The sequence below is a fragment of the Nuphar pumila genome, chromosome 3 (genome assembly GCF_984573655.1).
Source record: "Nuphar pumila chromosome 3, dmNupPumi1.hap1.1, whole genome shotgun sequence".
Lineage (NCBI taxonomy): Eukaryota > Viridiplantae > Streptophyta > Magnoliopsida > Nymphaeales > Nymphaeaceae > Nuphar > Nuphar pumila.
The window spans coordinates 146039355-146047521 of NC_143251.1; the positions used below are offsets into that span (position 1 = coordinate 146039355).

Sequence of the window (8167 nt, forward strand, 5' to 3'; positions counted from 1 at the left end):
TCTTTTATTTTTAGCTTGGGCGGCGTACGTAGACATAGGCCGGTACGAGAACTCTGTGTCCATCTCTCAATAGATGCATTACAGGATTGATCGTCTGAGATAGACCTAGTTAAGCCATAGGATGAAAAATAAAATATATAGAATAATAAACACTCCTATCATTGTTTCTGAGTGGTTATACACTATTTTGTAGAAGATAGGTCTAAATAATCAAGAAAAATAATGCATTAGATTTATAGAATCACTAGTATCATGTGCATAAACATATAAATGTAGATATGTAGAGTTTGCTAATGTTTACGTATGTCATTGCATATGAGTTTAAATATGAATGGAAAAGATATGTTTAGGGTCATATAATTGACTTGTTGATTCAAGTCATGAACTTAATCGTTGCACGTGAGATGCATATGTATGTGAGACACACGAGAAAGGTCGAGAGAAAGGGCTTATTCCTCATAAGATTAAATACAAAAGTGCATTAATGATCCTAAGAACAGATCTGATGATTGGGTAAATGTAAGAATGTATATTATAATAATGAGATGAACATGTATATGCTTTTTTTGAGAAAAGACTGTGAATGTTTATATTTTTTTATGGACCAGTATGTCTTATTTACTTGAAAAACATGTACTTATCAAGTATGCTGGAATGGTCGAATGAGACTTCGACCTGTTTGTCATATGCAACATTATAGATGCATATGCTACATTTGAGAGAAACTCTGATATTCATTTAAAAGCATGTGGGTGTATTTCACGCTGGACGTGGTCAAATGAGATTTGACCTAATTATATGTGAATGACTTAATTATTATTTTTTATTTTGAATAAATGTCATGGATGTGAATGAATGAATGAATGTTATCTGAATGATTATTGTGGTGGATGCCCTTGAAGCACATTTTATAAATGTTGAGAATCACACTTTCGTTATACCATTATAAACTTGATTTGTATTCTTCAAGTATGGTTTTGGGTTTTCTATGGGCATGTGGTTAATTTTCTACAATATTACAGATATCATAATGGAGAACTATGCGAAGGTTGAGCTGCATCAAACTCGAAGGGTTGTTTGCATTGTTCAGGGTTGTAAAACATTAAACCTTATCGTTCTGGATCAATACTCTTTTAAGACTTGTAAATATTTTGGAATGAGATTTCCTTATGAATGTTGTCTTTTTTGTTATGCAATAATTGTGCATATGATTGCAAGTCTCAAACTTTTACATAACTCCTCAATTGTCTTAACCCTTAAATCAAATTCATCTTTCTTAGTTTTATATGTGATGATCCCTAGAGTAATAATATCAATCTGGTTGTGTCTAATACTAATAGGCTAATATACGCTCGTGTTTACGCTCAGACAGACCGTCCAATATTTAGAACAATTGAAATATCACTGTAGATGAACTCATTGACACATTATTCTCGGGAGTCATAAAACTTTATAATATTTAAAAAAATTTAATTTTCTTGAAATTTTAGGTTTTGAGAAAGTTTTAAAAAGGTTGGATTTTTGAGAGATGTTAAAATCATCCTCAAGTGTGATCGTGAAACAGTCGTAGTCCATATATCCTATAAAAAAATGACCCTGCAACAAAACATTAAACCGGTTAAAGCTACCAAGTACTAGAAAATAATCTTATTATTATTAACTAGGTAACAATAACTTGCTATGCTGATGACGTTATCATCTATGCATGTGGTGTGAAGTGAATTGTACAATGTAAAGTCCTTCGTCTTCATGTTCATTTGCCAAAGAACTCACTGACAGTTGGCAGGAAATAAGAACTACACAATAAATCGAGATTAAAAAATAACTTGGGCACCTAAAATTCAAGTTTGGTACTTACGTAACAATGTTATAAATAAATACCTTGTCAGCTTCAAACCAAATGTAAGGCAAAGATTCATCGTTCAAGCATATAACTGCCCCTCTTCATACCCAGTTGTTATGAGTAATTCCTGTGACTAGTCAACGTATACAAGTTAGTTTTTTGTTTTTCAGTAGTAATACAAGAAAAATAAAAAGTTGCACTTACTCACAAAGAAATATGAAGGTAAATTATCTTTGACAATTTTTTTTCTTTTTCATTAGGCGATTGTGTTTTACTTGAAGTTTTTCTATAAATCTTGTTAAATGCTACATATGTGATACATGTATGTTATATTCGAATCAGTACATATACAAATGAACATGCAAACTTTACACTAACATCAAAGGTCATATGAATGAAATTCGTATACGGATGAAATTCAAAGTTGGAGTTTTCCGTGGAGACAAAAAAAAATGTATATTGATGAAATTTGCACAAAAAGTGATAGGAGTGAGTGCTAAAAGGATTATAAAAATAATAATATTTACAATTTTGGATAGCAAGCAAATTTGACACTTTTAAAGACATTTTAAAAAAATGTCATTTTTGCCTTACACTACGGTAATTTTTAGTAAAATAAAATATACTGAAAAATAATTTGTTGGTGAACGGTGAGGGTAGTCTTTTGTAAAAGGTAGGTAAGGTGAGCAACATAGCACACAAGGGAGACATTAGCAATTAGCAATCAATAAAGTTTCTTTTATAATAAGGTAAAGTCGTAAAACACCAAGCAGATGCATCCAAGATCTTATCTTTCATCTCTCATTCTTGTGGCTGTCATTTCTTTAGATTCAGGTAATAAAGATATTCATAATTTAATATACAAACCGAAGAAGTGATTATCTTATTGCATAAACACAAAAGTGCCAACAAGGGAAAAGAAAGCGCAACCATAAGATATTTAGTAAAATCATAAGTTATACTGTAATTTAATGTACAAATCTAAGAATTGATTATATTATTGCATAAACATAAACACAGGAAAGACCAACAAGGGAAAAAAAGGAGAGAGGCGTCAGCAAGAAAAAGATAAAAAAGTGGGAAAGGCATCAATGTCCCACTGCATGTGCACACTCTAAAAACAAACAGACACGCACCGCCATGGACGCAGAGCCCGCTGCTACGCTTTCCAACGCATACGGGTCCCCTTCGCCGTCCATGGTTACGTCACGCTCTCTCCTACCCCCCATCGGAGCCCCTCCTTCCGTCGATGGTGACGATAACGCAAGCGAGGTTGAAGCTAACGACGACGGAGTGAGCCACTCTAGCGGCGACGATTCTGTGAGCTTCATGAGCGGGGACGACGAGTTTGAAACCTCTTCTGAGGGCCCCCCCTTCGTCGAGCCTGATGTCGTGGAGGAAGGCGGTGGTGTCATTCCCGTCGTCGCGGACTCGTTGTTTTTCGGCGGATATCGGCCGTCTCCGACGATGGTGCCGATGGTGAAGGTGTCGGAGGAGGCGGAGGATGAAGATAGTGAAGGTGGAGATGGAGTTTTGGGGGAGGATGGTGTTTCTGCTGAACCAGGGTTGGTGAGGGGTCGGGTTGAGGAGGTGGGTGTTGGGGAGGAGGGGAATTTGGGTTCGAAGGAAGTGGGGGGATTGGGGATGATGGGTGTTCCGGAGGATGGGGAGGTTGGGGTTTTGGGTGGTGATGAAAAATCTGATTTTGGGAGTAACCCAGTTGGTGAAACCATCGGTTCGGGGGTAATTGGCGTTGTGGAGGTGGAGAAGGATGAAGTGCGGCCGGAATTCAGGGCCGAACCATCTGTTGGTGCCCGGGAATTGAAGGGAGTTGGAGGTGCGGAGGTTGTGGGTGATGCGCAGAAGCAGGAAACCAGCGATTCTGCGGATGCGGGTGGTGGTCCTTCTGAAGGAATTGACGTCGTGGAGGTCGGTGTTGGTCAGTTGAAGAAGCCAGAATCTGGAACCAACGAGGTCGTTGTTGGTGCAGAACCGGCCGAAATTGGTGGTGTAGAGCTTGAGAGAGATGAGCCGAATCACGAACTCCATGTGTCTGAGGAAACCGGTGTGGACGATGCCGAAAGGCGCAATCTTTCGGCAATTCAGTTGCAAAGCGCCGAGGTAGGAACTGAACATCCTGCTTCCGATGCACTAGACTCAAAGGAAGTTGGTGTTTTAGATGTTCATCCTCCCTCTGAGAAACTAGGCTCAAAGGAAGTTGGTGTTTTAGTTGTTCATCCTCCTCCTGAGAAACTAGTCTCAAAGGAAGTTGGTGTTTTAGTTGTTCATCCTCCTCCTGAGAAACTAGTCTCAAAGGAAGTTGGTGTTTTAGTTGTTCATCCTCCTCCTGAGAAACTAGGCTCAAAGGAAGTTGGTGTTTTAGATGTAGAAAAAACTTCAGTTTCGGAGAGCGAATCTGAGAAGAAAACCGAATTAGAAGGTACCCTTGTGGTTGAAACCATAGAATCAAAAGAAATTAGTGTGGTAGAGGTTGATGGAAGTGGAGTTTTGGGTAGGAAAACTGAATTAGAGGCCGACCCTTCCGCGAATAACGAAGAATTGAAGAGTGTAGGCGTTGCAGGAGTTGGCACAGATGACGCCCATAGCTTGGAAGAGCAGGAAAAATCTAGTGGTTTGGGTAGTGAGTCTGATGAAAAGCCTGAAGTAAGAAGCGAACCTGTGGTCGAGTCCTCAGAGTCTAGCAAAACCAGTTCGGTTGAGGCTCAAGAAAGTGGTGTTGATCGAAAACCTGAACCGGCGATCAAGGAATCTGTTGTTCAAGGCTTAGATTCTAAGAGTTGTAGTGTTGCCTGGGAAGACGAAAATGGTGACGCTTCTCTGGCTGCTGCCTCTGGTGCAAACCTCCATTTAGGAACAGAAGCTGGTGTCGTAATTGAGGCCCGAGAGCCGGTGCTGGTGGACTCTGCTTTGAATAATGTAGAAACAGAAGATAAGGAGTTTGCAGTTGCTGGAGATGGTGATAGTTCAACAAATCTGATATCTGAATCTGATGTTGAAGAGAATAAAGTTGTGCATATTGCTCTTGATCACCAAAAGCACAAATCAGTACTGGAACCAGTTGGGGAGGCAATCGACACCAAGGAGTTCAAAACCAGTTCATGTGCTCAGGATGGTATTGATGCTGATGTTGCTGATTCCAAAGATCAATTGCAAGATGACCAGGAGAATCTCAAAACCCGTTCACAGTTACCGAAGGATGCGGACGAGCCGGTCATTATATCTGAAGCCAACAGCAATCTGCCGGAAATGCAAGGTGGTGATGGAGCAACTGCTTCAAGTGATGAATCCAAGAAATTGAATTTTGCGGAGGAGTTGGAGAAATTCATAAACGCCTCAGGAATCTCTGCCGCTAGAGTTGTCGATAACCAGCCTGTGATATCTGATTCAGATGAAGCAGTAGACACCGAAGATGAAGATGGAGAAGAGGATAAAGTGCTATTTGATTCTGCTGCCTTGACTGCTCTTTTGAAGGCTGCGAACAGTGCATCATCTGAGAATGCCAATGCCAGCTCTCAAGATACTGCAGGTTTCTTTTCAGGCAAAGGTCCTGCAGGATTGGGATCAGTTCCATCGCTGAGGCCCTCTGCTCCCCGCTCAATTCGTTCAAATATTTTCACTCCTTCAGATTTCTCAGCAACGAGGGAATCGGAAACAGAGGGCATGGATGAAGAAGAGAAGAAGCTTAATCATAAGATAAACTCTATCAGGGTGAAGTTCTTACGACTTGTTCATAGGTTAGGACATTCGCCGGAAGAGACGGTTGCTGCTCAGGTCCTTTACCGGTTGGGACTTGCCGAGGGAATGCGCCGGGGTAGAGCTGGGGGTAGAGTTTTCAGCATAGATGCGGCTCGCCAAACTGCAAGAAAGCTAGAGGAAGAAGGTAAAGATGATCTAGACTTTTCATGTACCATTTTAGTGATTGGAAAAACAGGAGTTGGAAAGAGCGCTACCATCAATTCAATTTTTGGCGAAGAGAAAGTGCAAACTAACGCATTTCAACCTGCTACGAGTGTTGTGAGTGAGATCACTGGTGTTGTAGATGGAGTAGAGATTCGAGTGATTGATACGCCGGGCTTGAAACCTTCGGTAATGGAGCAAGCTACCAACAGGAAGATTCTTTCGTCGGTGAAGAAGTTGACGAAGAAATTCCCACCAGATATCGTTCTCTATGTTGATCGGATGGACACCCGCTCCCGCGACTCCAACGATCTTCCATTGTTAAGGTCGATTACCTCTCATCTCGGGGCATCTATATGGTTTAATGCTATTGTGGCCCTGTCTCATGCATCCTCTGCACCACCTGATGGCCCCAATGGTACCCCACTTGGTTATGAGACATCCGTCGCACATCGGTCGCATTCTGTGCAGCATTCAATCCGGCAGGCAGCAGGTGACATGCGACTCATGAATCCGGTGGCTCTCGTTGAAAATCACCCGTCATGCAGGCGGAACCGGGACGGACACCAGGTGCTTCCAAACGGGCAGAGTTGGCGGCCTCAATTGTTTCTGTTATGTTATTCTACGAAGATCTTATCGGAAGCAAATTCGCTATTGAAACTGCAAGACCCTACTGCTGGAAAACCCTTTTTTGGTGGTCTCCGTTACCGATCGGCACCGCTTCCGTACCTGCTGTCATCGCTACTGCAGTCCAGGTCTCACCCCAAACTTGCTTCTGCAGACCAGGGGGACGAGAACTTCGGTTCAGATGAAGAGTTGTCTGATGCTGATGCTGATGAAGAAGACGACGAGTATGATCAGCTCCCACCATTCAAGCCCTTGAGGAAATCCCAGATAGCTAAGTTGAGCAAGGAGCAGAGGAAGGCCTATTTTGAGGAGTACGATTACCGAGTGAAGCTGCTTCAGAAGAAGCAATTGAAGGAGGAGCTCAGGCGGAGGAGAGAAGCGAAGAAGCAGTCTGGTTCGGATGCTTGCAATGAAGCTGATGAATTCGATCCCGATAATGGTGGTCCAGCGGCTGTTGCTGTGCCGCTTCCAGATATGGTACTGCCACCCACTTTCGATGGGGATAACCCGGCGTACAGGTACCGGTTTCTGGAGCCGACTGGATCGCAGATGCTTGCACGGCCAGTGTTGGACAATCATGGCTGGGATCACGATTGTGGGTACGATGGTGTCAGCCTGGAGGAGAATCTTGCTATTGCTGGTCGGTTTCCCGCTGGGTTATCTGTTCAGATCACAAAGGACAAGAAAGAATTCAACATCCATATGGATTCTTCTGTTTCAATGAAGCATGGTGACTATGGCTCTACTCTGGCAGGCTTTGATGTTCAAACTGTTGGTAAGCAGCTTGCTTACATTTTCAGGAGTGAATCGAAATTCAAAAACTTCAAGAAGAATAAGACTGCTGCTGGCCTGTCTTTCACTCTCATTGGAGAGACATTGGCCACTGGCATTAAGATGGAGGATCAGATATCGATAGGAAAGCGGGCGAATCTGGCAGCAAGCGCTGGAGCGATACGAGCACAAGGTGATGTAGCTTATGGTGCCAACTTGGAGGCAAGGATCATGGAGAAGGACTATCCAATTGGCCAGGATTCAACAACGTTGGGACTCTCTCTAATGAGGTGGCGGGGTGACTTGGCGTTGGGCGCCAACTTGCAGACCCAGTTCTCTGTGGGTCGTGGTACTAAGACCGCCGTGCGCATTGGCCTGAACAACAAGTTCACTGGCCAGATCACAGTTCGCACTAGCAGCTCGGAGCAGCTTCAGATTGCACTTATGGGTCTCTTGCCTCTTGCAGTCTCCATTTACCGGAGCATCCTACCTGGTGAACCCCAGTTTATGCATTAGATCATTAATTTTGTTTCCAGTCTCTTTTTTGAATTTTCTTTTGGCGGGAGATATTATCAGAAAAAAAGTAGGGAAGACAGTGCAGATGATGACTTGAGCGGGCAAGATGGTTTCTTTCTTTCTCAAATTTTCTCTTAATTATGTTTTGGCTATTTGTTATGAGATCGAGTATTTATTAGATTAACATTTTCATGATAGGCTGAAGGAAATGTATCGTCATGAGGTGCAACAGATGCTTGAAATTTGAGTATTTTTTCCTTATTAATATTTCTGCTTTTCATGTTCCCCATGCTCTCTCTCTCTCTCTCTCTCTCTCTCTCTCTCTCTCTCTCTCTCTCTCTCTCTCTCTCTCCATGCACATGCACATGCACATGCACATGCCCACACCTCACGCATAGTAGATATGCTTGCTCTGGAGGGACGTTTTGCAAGTGGTGAAGGTGTTAGATCATTCAGCATGGCACAACAGAACTTGCTTGGTTGGCCGCTTGC

General features: G+C 42.5%; 1 pseudogene across 1 annotated transcript; it reads left to right on the forward strand.

Annotated features, from left to right (window-relative positions):
- Positions 1 to 2873: 2873 nt before the first annotated feature.
- Positions 2874 to 7966, forward strand: LOC149844304 (translocase of chloroplast 159, chloroplastic pseudogene; annotated as a pseudogene). Its single transcript, XR_016430963.1, has one exon. The product of XR_016430963.1 is annotated as a translocase of chloroplast 159, chloroplastic pseudogene (transcript).
- The last annotated feature ends 201 nt before the right edge of the window (positions 7967 to 8167 follow it).